Source organism: Cygnus olor, chromosome 16, assembly GCF_009769625.2.
Source record: "Cygnus olor isolate bCygOlo1 chromosome 16, bCygOlo1.pri.v2, whole genome shotgun sequence".
Lineage (NCBI taxonomy): Eukaryota > Metazoa > Chordata > Aves > Anseriformes > Anatidae > Cygnus > Cygnus olor.
The window spans coordinates 6,036,052-6,044,516 of NC_049184.1; positions in this window are offsets into that span (position 1 = coordinate 6,036,052).

The following is an 8,465-nucleotide window of genomic DNA, read 5'->3' on the forward strand; positions in this document are numbered from 1 at the left end:
CTGTTCAGCAAAACAAGCCTTTTGCTTAAATAGCCTGCTGACAAAATAGGACTGCAAAGGCCGTTTGCTTCTAGGACAGGAAGGATTAAGAGGGCCGGGAATAGAAGACGGGGAGGCAGTGTGTGTGTGTGAGAGAGGCAGATAAGGAGCGGGGAAGTTTGGAGAGCATTAGGTGGCTCACGAGGCAGGGAGCTGTCAATGGGACGTGGAGCTTTCCATCCGCAGGCTTGTGTTGACTGTTGTTTTCTCGTTACCGGTGTCCTCTGCCTGGTGCACCCTCACAAAGCTCGTCTTAGCACAGAGGTGAAGGACCAGACCACCAAGGACACCGCGCACTTCCTTTGCCCCGGAGATGGGCTCACAGCACGGGGCCGAGCCCCCAGCTGGAAATGCATCTGCTGCAGGAGGCTGACGTCCCCCTGGGGACAGGCTGCCTGGGGAGTCCTTGTCTCTGTCTGACATCCCTGCATGGTGGTTTTTTGGGACAGCTTGCAAATGTAGTCATGGCCTATAGTAGTTAATAGGACCACGATGGCCTGCAGCTGTTTTAGGATGGAGATGTGCTGAATTGAAGCTGGTTTGGAGGCTGATTTGAACACTTCTGCCCTACGGAAGATGTTTGGGGTTTTTCTATTTGAGGTAGAGACAACTCTAAGCTGGCAATCAACTGGGGACAGCCTGTTTGTCCTCGCTGGGCTGCCAGGATGTAAACCCAGGGGAAGGCAGGGTGTGCTCCAGGGCCACAAGCACGGCTGGAAGAGCACCCAGGGCTGGTGCGTCCTGTAGGAAGGGAAGGATGTTTTAGAGGGGCTTTATCAATGCAGTACAGGCACAGAGGGACCCCACGCTGTATCCCAAGCAGGGCCCTGGTAAAGCAAAGGCTGTTCCAAGCCAGGTGCTCAGGCAAATTTTAGCTTTCAGGCCATCTCCTCCTCCCTTTTCTGTCCCCTCCACCCATGCCAGAAGATGGCTGCAAAGGAAAATTTTACAGCTTCAGGCCGTGAAGCCTTCTGCACTAAGTAATTATTTAATTTTTATCAGTTGAGCAATAAATCCTTCAGCCTTTTTCCACTCTAGCACCTCATGACACTAATTCTGCCTTATCTGTATGTCTTTGGCAAATTAACCTAAAGCAAAAGGGAATTCCCTGAAAATAAGATCTATGCCTTTCAGTAAATGAGGATGGGGAATAGACTCTGTAATAGAGCATTTATGGGAAGGATACCATCAGCTTCCACGCTTTCTAGCTCTTTATGTCAAGTGGGTGAGCAGGCTCCTCTCACAGGGCTCCTCCTGCCCTTCTTGCACAGAGTGTTGTAGGATCAAGAGGCAATTCAAGCTGAAAGGGACCTCAGAAATCTCCGATCCAGCCTCCTGTTCAGAGCAAACCTTTGGGTTTCCCTGTTCCAGCTCTGCACTCTCAGGAAATCCCTGGCAGAAGTGCCAGTGCCCGGAGCCAGCGGGACAAACCTCGCAGAACGCTGGCGATGCTTCTCCTGCCACTTGGCAGCCACCGCTCCAGATCGCTCCTACCATGTCACTCCACAACTGGAGTGGCTTTTCCTTGGCAAGCAAGTGAAGTAGAGCTGGGCTCCGGGTCTGAAATCTCTCCAGTCCAGGAAAGCCCTGAACAAGGTCAGGGCTTCACAGCCAGCCCCAGGGCCACCGCTCAGGGACCGCACCGGCAAAACCCACCGCAGTATCGCCAAGTCAAGCTGGTGGGGAAGCACAAAGCTGAGGTGCAAGACGAAGACCAAAAGTCCCAGGGGAACGTCGCCAGCATAGTCATCTCCACACATGCAAAGGTCCCTTCTGCTTTTTTTTTTTTCCCCTTTGAAATTTCAAATTCCAGTTTGTGGACAAAGTCCTGCCTATCTGAGAATATAGATCTCCGACCACTGACCAAACTCCACTCCAAGCAGTCCTGAGGGCTGCGTTTCCCCTTGCCCATGGATGCCTCCGCTCAGTCCCTGGATCTGCCAGGATCTCACTGAAACTTTTGCACCAGAACAGAGCGCTCATACTTGCAGAAAGTGGATTTTGCGCATTTGAACCTTATCTTCAGTATCTTCCTTTCTGAACGCGGAATGGGAAGGACCATCTGTAATAACCAGGTAGGAGCCTTATCACCTGCAATTCATTTGGGCAGCCATAGAAAATGAGAAGGTGAAACAAGGGCTTCCATTGTGCTTATACTAGCAATTTTAGCTCATCATTTAAATTAGGGAAGGGGGAAAAAAAAGGCAGCTTCAGAAGGGATGGAAAACACGAGGGCACATTAGCTCTTGGAGGCAAAGCCACTCCATATGGTTAACTGATAACTCCAATTTGCCTCTTTCCTCTCATCTTTTCTGATTCTCCTGATTAAGCTCAATTTATTCTCATGCTAATCATTTCTTGACCTGTTTATTCTGCATTAAAAAATTAACAGAGAGCAGTTTACTGCATGACTTGTTCACACAGAAATGCTACAGATTAGCAGGCAGGCTTTAAGCCTCAACACAAGACTTTTGGGTGAAGCACCCAGTCTGCGCAGCTCGAGGATGAGGTTTTTTTCCTGTTTTTAAAGAACAGCTTTTTCTAAAGTCAATATAAATCCCCCTGCCTTCGTGCCTTAAGTATATTTGCTCTGTGGCTATTTCCAAAGGGGAAAGATAAAGCCAAGGGCTAGTGTTTTGTCAGACTTTCTGTAAACAGGGATATTTAGGCCACACTGTCAAGCCCCTTTGCCTTCTACTGCAGAGAGTCATGACTTACGGGGCAGAGCTGCCGGCGTGTTAATAAGCAGCTCCAAGGAATTTGCAGGGGCTGCGGGGGACTGCAGGTCAGCGCAGCTGAAACAAGCCCCGAGTTGAAGCAGAGGATCTTCGTTTAAGCTCCAGGCAATCATCTGGCTGACACACGCACAGGTGTCAGTTCCCAAAACGTCCACGGCAGCAGAGAGGAGTCTCCAGGAAAACAGATCATTAACCAGAAGCTGTTTAGGGTCTGTCTGCCCCTTGCCAGCACCATGCAGCACATCCCTGCCCTGGCAAAACACACAGAAGAGCCCTTGGTGGGGCATGGCTCACCCGGGAAGCAGATCAGATCCGGCCCCAGGAGGTGACCACAGCGACATGTCAGAGTGAGATTTGTGCCCTGGGGAAGATGCGGGCGTTTTGTTCAATGACAAATTCTCCCCAGTGCTGAAGTTCCTGTAGCTGTGGTTGGGACAGATGTTGTTCGGAGGCCTTGGGGCAATGCTGCTGTGTCAGCTGGGACGCTGCACGGGACAGTGCAATAGCTAAGGCAGAGCAGCTCCCGAGCAGACGTCGGGCACGTTGCCACTGGTGAGCCCTGGGACATGCAGCAGTGCTTAGGGCTCCCCGGCACAGCTACGGAGGACGCAGACAGCTTCGCTGCAAACTCGGGTTATTTCTCACTGGTGCAAAATTTGTGAAAGGTAGCCAAACCAACCCGAACAGTCCAGGCCCCCAGGACATAAAATCACTGAACAGCGAACCAAGGCGATTTTTGGACGTGTGCTTCAAAGGATGCAGACGACTCTGCTTGAAATCCTCTCCAAAAGCAACATGTGCATTTCAACCGAAGCTGGGATGGATGTTGGAGCTGGAGGCAACTAATGGAGCTAAAATAAATAGCTGCTATGTGAAAGCGGCAAAAAAAGAACTGCAAACACGGGGACAGACAGAGCATTTTGGCATATACTGCTTTAGCGATAACACCGTGCGTGCCTTTCATCCCGGGATCAGAAAGGGGTTTATTATGCTGACTAACAAAGGCTCTGAGCCCTTGAGGAAGTAATTATTGTTACTCTTAGGAGCTGTTGTTTTGCAAGGACAGTAGAAACAAAGAAAGTTGGAGCTGTTTTCAGCATGGCAGCTGCCCTCAGAAATGTCAGTGCATTTGCCTATCTTGTTTGTATTTGCAATCGCTCTGGCTACATGGCAGCCCTCAAGAACGGTGTCTGCGTGTCGGTAGCCACAAGCGTGTGCTTCTGGCTCTGAAAATCTGGCCGGTGTGTTTTTGTGCAAAATCAAGCAATGAGCCCAAGCGAGGAAGAGGAACTATTAATTTCATCTTATCCCATCACACCGCAGCCTGCATTTGGCCCAAGTTACAGCTTCCACCTCCGATTCCTGCTGCCCCACCCAAATCCCTATAATCTGTGACCATTGCGTCAGATCCCAAACACAACCGAACGGAAACCCGGAAGCTTTCCAGCAAAATACTCTCCTGCCTGCTCAGGAGGAAATCAAGAAAAGCTCCAGAGCCACCTTGCCACGTGATGGTCCAGATTCACTGTCTGTGTTGGCAGCTGCTCAGCCCGAATCCAACCATTTCAGCCCCAATCTGTAGGGGAACAGAAGTCGTGGGGAAGCAGCGGCACTGGAAGGAAAGTTTGCTGTCAGATTTTCTGCAGAGCTGTGTTCAGCAGGGAGCAAGGAGCACCTATCGCTCCGTGCCTTGCCAGCTCACACATTTAGCATGACAGGGAGCTTGGCAGCACACGCCTGGACCTTTAGAGAACTTGTTCAACAGGTGAATGCGATCCCTTTGGAACTGAAGTAATCCTATAGTTGCTCAGGGTAAAAGATCCCTACACAGCCTATGGTCTGGCAGACAACCCGGGCTGTCCGTGCACCCCTGCCAGCTGTTTGCAGCACTTTTAGGTTTCATTGACTTTATACCCGATGTTCCTTCTACACATGGAACAGCCCCGGAATTGATCCAGCCAGTGGAGAAATAGGCTGAGGAGGAGAACAGCCAAAATCAACAAAGGTTACAAAGCAAGTTTTGCTTTTTTTTTTTTTTTAATTTATCTTTTTGCAAAGGTGGATTTCATCAGCACGCCATGCCTGCTGGAAGTGACCTCCAGTCACTGCTGGGACTCTCGGGATCGGCCCTCACTAGCTCCGGGGCGGGGGGCTGATGAAATTAAGGCAAACAACTGCAAAACTAGTCAGGGTTTGAAGAGCTGCAGGCATCAGGAGGGGGTGGAGGGATGGTCTAAACCTGTGTGCTTGGAGGATGGGTAAGATTTAAGAGATTCTAGTTCCTGGAGTCAGAAACAAGTTAGTGCAAAATGCTTTTTCTCCACAGGAGTGTGCAGAGTGACCGAATAGCCTGGACTGGCCCTAATGTCCTCGATCTCCTAAGGAAACAAGTGCCAAAGGAGAAAATGGACACAAAACAATCACTGGGAGCTTGCTGGTAGCACCTGCAGCCCGTGGACACCACGACACTCATCTACGTAATGCTCCTGTCCTGTTTACTGCCACAGAAATAAAAAACTGCAGGAGATAGCAAGGTACGGACATATCTGAACTTTCTACGTGCAAGTTTTGTTGCGTGGGGTGGCAGCAAAGGGAGGGAATTACTTATCTCACCAGTCCCAAAACCGCACGGCCAGGACACCACCAACCGCCTGGCTCGCAGCTAACAAACAGCATGGCAAGCTGCTAATTCCCCTTTGAGTATTTGACCTATGTCTCCAAGAGAGAATAACATTATTATTTGTCCCTTTACAATCCTGCAGGACCCAGTGCCATTGGCCTCTTCTGCCATAAAGACATTAAAATATATTATGACCATAAACTACATCATTTGAGGAAATGAACCATTTCTAGTAAACGTATCATGGAATGCCAAAGCCATGAACTTTTCTAAATCAATCATCAGCTGATAAAGAGTGCAGGTATTTGCTGGGAGCAGCTCGTGGCTCCCCAAGCAGCTCCCAGCACAGCACTGGTGTGGGGAGCCCGTCCCGTGGCGTGGTGGCTGGGGACACGCAGGGGGCATGAATTATGCTGGAGCAGCCTCTGCAAGTACAAGACCTGCTTGCAGGGAATTGCTCATGCAAGAGGGACCCCCAGGATTTCCCCATGAGCACCCCGACTCCAGGAAACCTCCTCGCTGCCTCTCCCCTCGCCCCACTCCTCTGCACCACGGTCCCCGTGGGTGCTGGGGCAAGGGAGCAGCGCACAGAGCCAGCTCTCTTCCCGCTAAGAGAACCTTTGGGGACACGTAGGGGTACCTGGTGTTTCCTGGAGCAGGTGGTATCTGCTGCCACGCATCTTCCAGGGGTGCCCGGCTCTGCAGGCAGAGCTAGGGGAGTCTCGCCCTCGCACGGGGCCGCGCACCCGGCGAGCCCCCAGTGGGCTGCGGGGTGAGAGCCATGCCCGAGCGGGCGCAGGGGAGCTGGCTGCCGTGTGGCAGCAGGGCTCAGCTAATCCCTTAATGCTGGTCACAATGAGATTTGATGGGGAGCAGGAGTTTGTGCTGCAGAGTTGCAGGTTTTAAAGGGTTCTGGCCACTGCCTGGAGGGGAATTATAAGGTGGCTCTGGGTCTGTGCCCTGCTGTTGGTGCCCAGAGCGATGCTCGGTGCTTTCTGAGCCACCTTTCTGAGGTGCCCTCGCTCTGGTCTCCGGCCTGCTGCTGCGTTTCTGCAGGGCAGGGGGCCCGATTGCACGTGCAGCTGTGCAGGCTGCGCCGCAAAATGTGCCTGGGCACGTTTAACAACAGGAGCAGGTCAGGCTCTGTGGGGAGAGGCTGGGAGCTTTCGCTTTAAAATGTTTCTATATAAATACCCATAACACGATATCCTTGAGAAACAACCTTTGTTTCACCTCCCAGCCGCGCATGGGCAATCGATGTCAGGCAGCTGCCATTACAAGAGGAGGAGAAGGGAGGTGCGAAGGCACAGCGGGTTAGCAGGCGGGGAGCTGTGTGCGTGGTGCTCCCCACCTTTGGGCAGCCTTTAGCTTTTTGTCTTGCAAAGCCCCGGGCAGCAGCTCCGATGATTCAAACGGCCCTGGTGTCAGCACTGTGCGAGCTCTGCTGCCCTGTGTCAGAGCCCTCCTCTCCTAAAGAAACTGGGACCTGGAAGGCTCTCAGGGCTGAGGTTTCTTAATAGACGGTGCGTATTGGTTCACCCAGCTCCTCTTGATGGGCAGTTGAGGAGTCTCCATGTCCCGGGCAGCCTGAGCTTTTGGCTAGCATGGTCCCTGGATGTGCCTTACACCGTGGCCAAGCCGAGTCAAGCCCACTGGGAAGAACAGGGATTTTCCAAGTACCAACAGAGAACCCTCTCTGCCATTGCAGCACTGAATTTTCTATTTTTTTTTTTCTGGAGATATTGCTGCTACAACACTCGTGTTGACTCAATGGCCCGGGTCCAGCGGGGAGCACAGAAGCTGCTGAGCGCTGAGATTAGTCCCCTCTGCGAGGAGTGTGCTGGCGCTGTGTGGCCCTGCTTAGCCTGGAGGAGTAAAATTAGGTGAGGGATTAGAGTGGCACTTCACTGAGTTTTCACATGCTGAAACGGAGAACTAGGTGACTTTGCAATGCATCCGCATGCTGTGTGGCAGCCACCCTGATCAGGGCCAGGAGCAAGCGTGGCCTTGGTCAGCCCCCACACCTCGAGGAGCCATCGGCATGGCCAAGCCCATCTGAAACACAAACTTTCCTGCACTTTCCTTCCTCCTCAGGGAGCTTTCCTCCTGCCGAGCCTGCCCCTCCTCTCACCGTGCAGAGGAGGAGAGCTCCTTTCTGCTCTCCCAGAGATGCCAGACCCCTCGCTGCCCTCTCAAAGGCACAATTCTAATGGCAAAGTCGTGACTAAACTGTCCCTGTCCCACCTCTGCAAGCCTCTGCTCCCACCCTGGGCTTCCTGGGACTCATCAGAGTTAATTTTGATAGCACAGCTGCCAGGGGCTTCCAGAAGGCTCCTGGTGAGCCACGGATGGGGAATGACGATTCAGTTCAAACAGAAGATGCTGTTCGGAGGGGAAGGCAAGTTTCAGTTTGGCTTTGAGGTTTCAAGAAGTGCGATGGATGTGAGATGCGGGGCCTGGAGGGACAGCCTGAGTCCCTCCGAGGAAGCCAGGGAGGGGACCCCAGCCCAGCAGGTCCGTACCCGTGCCCCATGCTGGCTGGTGATGGGCACAGATGCCCAGCGCGTCTGTGCGGGGCTGGGAGCAGCATCGTGCTGCCTGGAGGGCAGGGCCGGCTCTGAACTGCGCGTAACCCCGTGACACCTCCCTTCACCCGTCTGTTTCCACACCGGTGTGTTAACTCCCGTAGCAGGGAAACACACCCAGTACACAGAGATTTCTCCCAGACGGTGGCAGTCACCAGGCACACACCCAGGGATGGAGCTGCGGGCAGCACCCGCCTCTGCCTCCACCAGGATGTCCCCGTGGGGACCAAGCCACCACCAGTTACTCCTTGACCTCAGCCCTCCAAGGCAGGGGGAGCAGAGAGGGTTGTGGATCTAAAGCCCTGCTGCTTACCCCCTACCTTACCCTGATTTCTTGGTGCTGCCTTTGCCCTGCCAGTGCCAGTCCCTTTGGGGACCTACAGCACCGGGCAGGGGAGTTTTTCCGTGGGGCGCTTGTTTTTTTATGCATTCTGCTGTCCCCTGCTGTTGCCCTATCCATTAACCCGACCCTGTCCGGCCTCA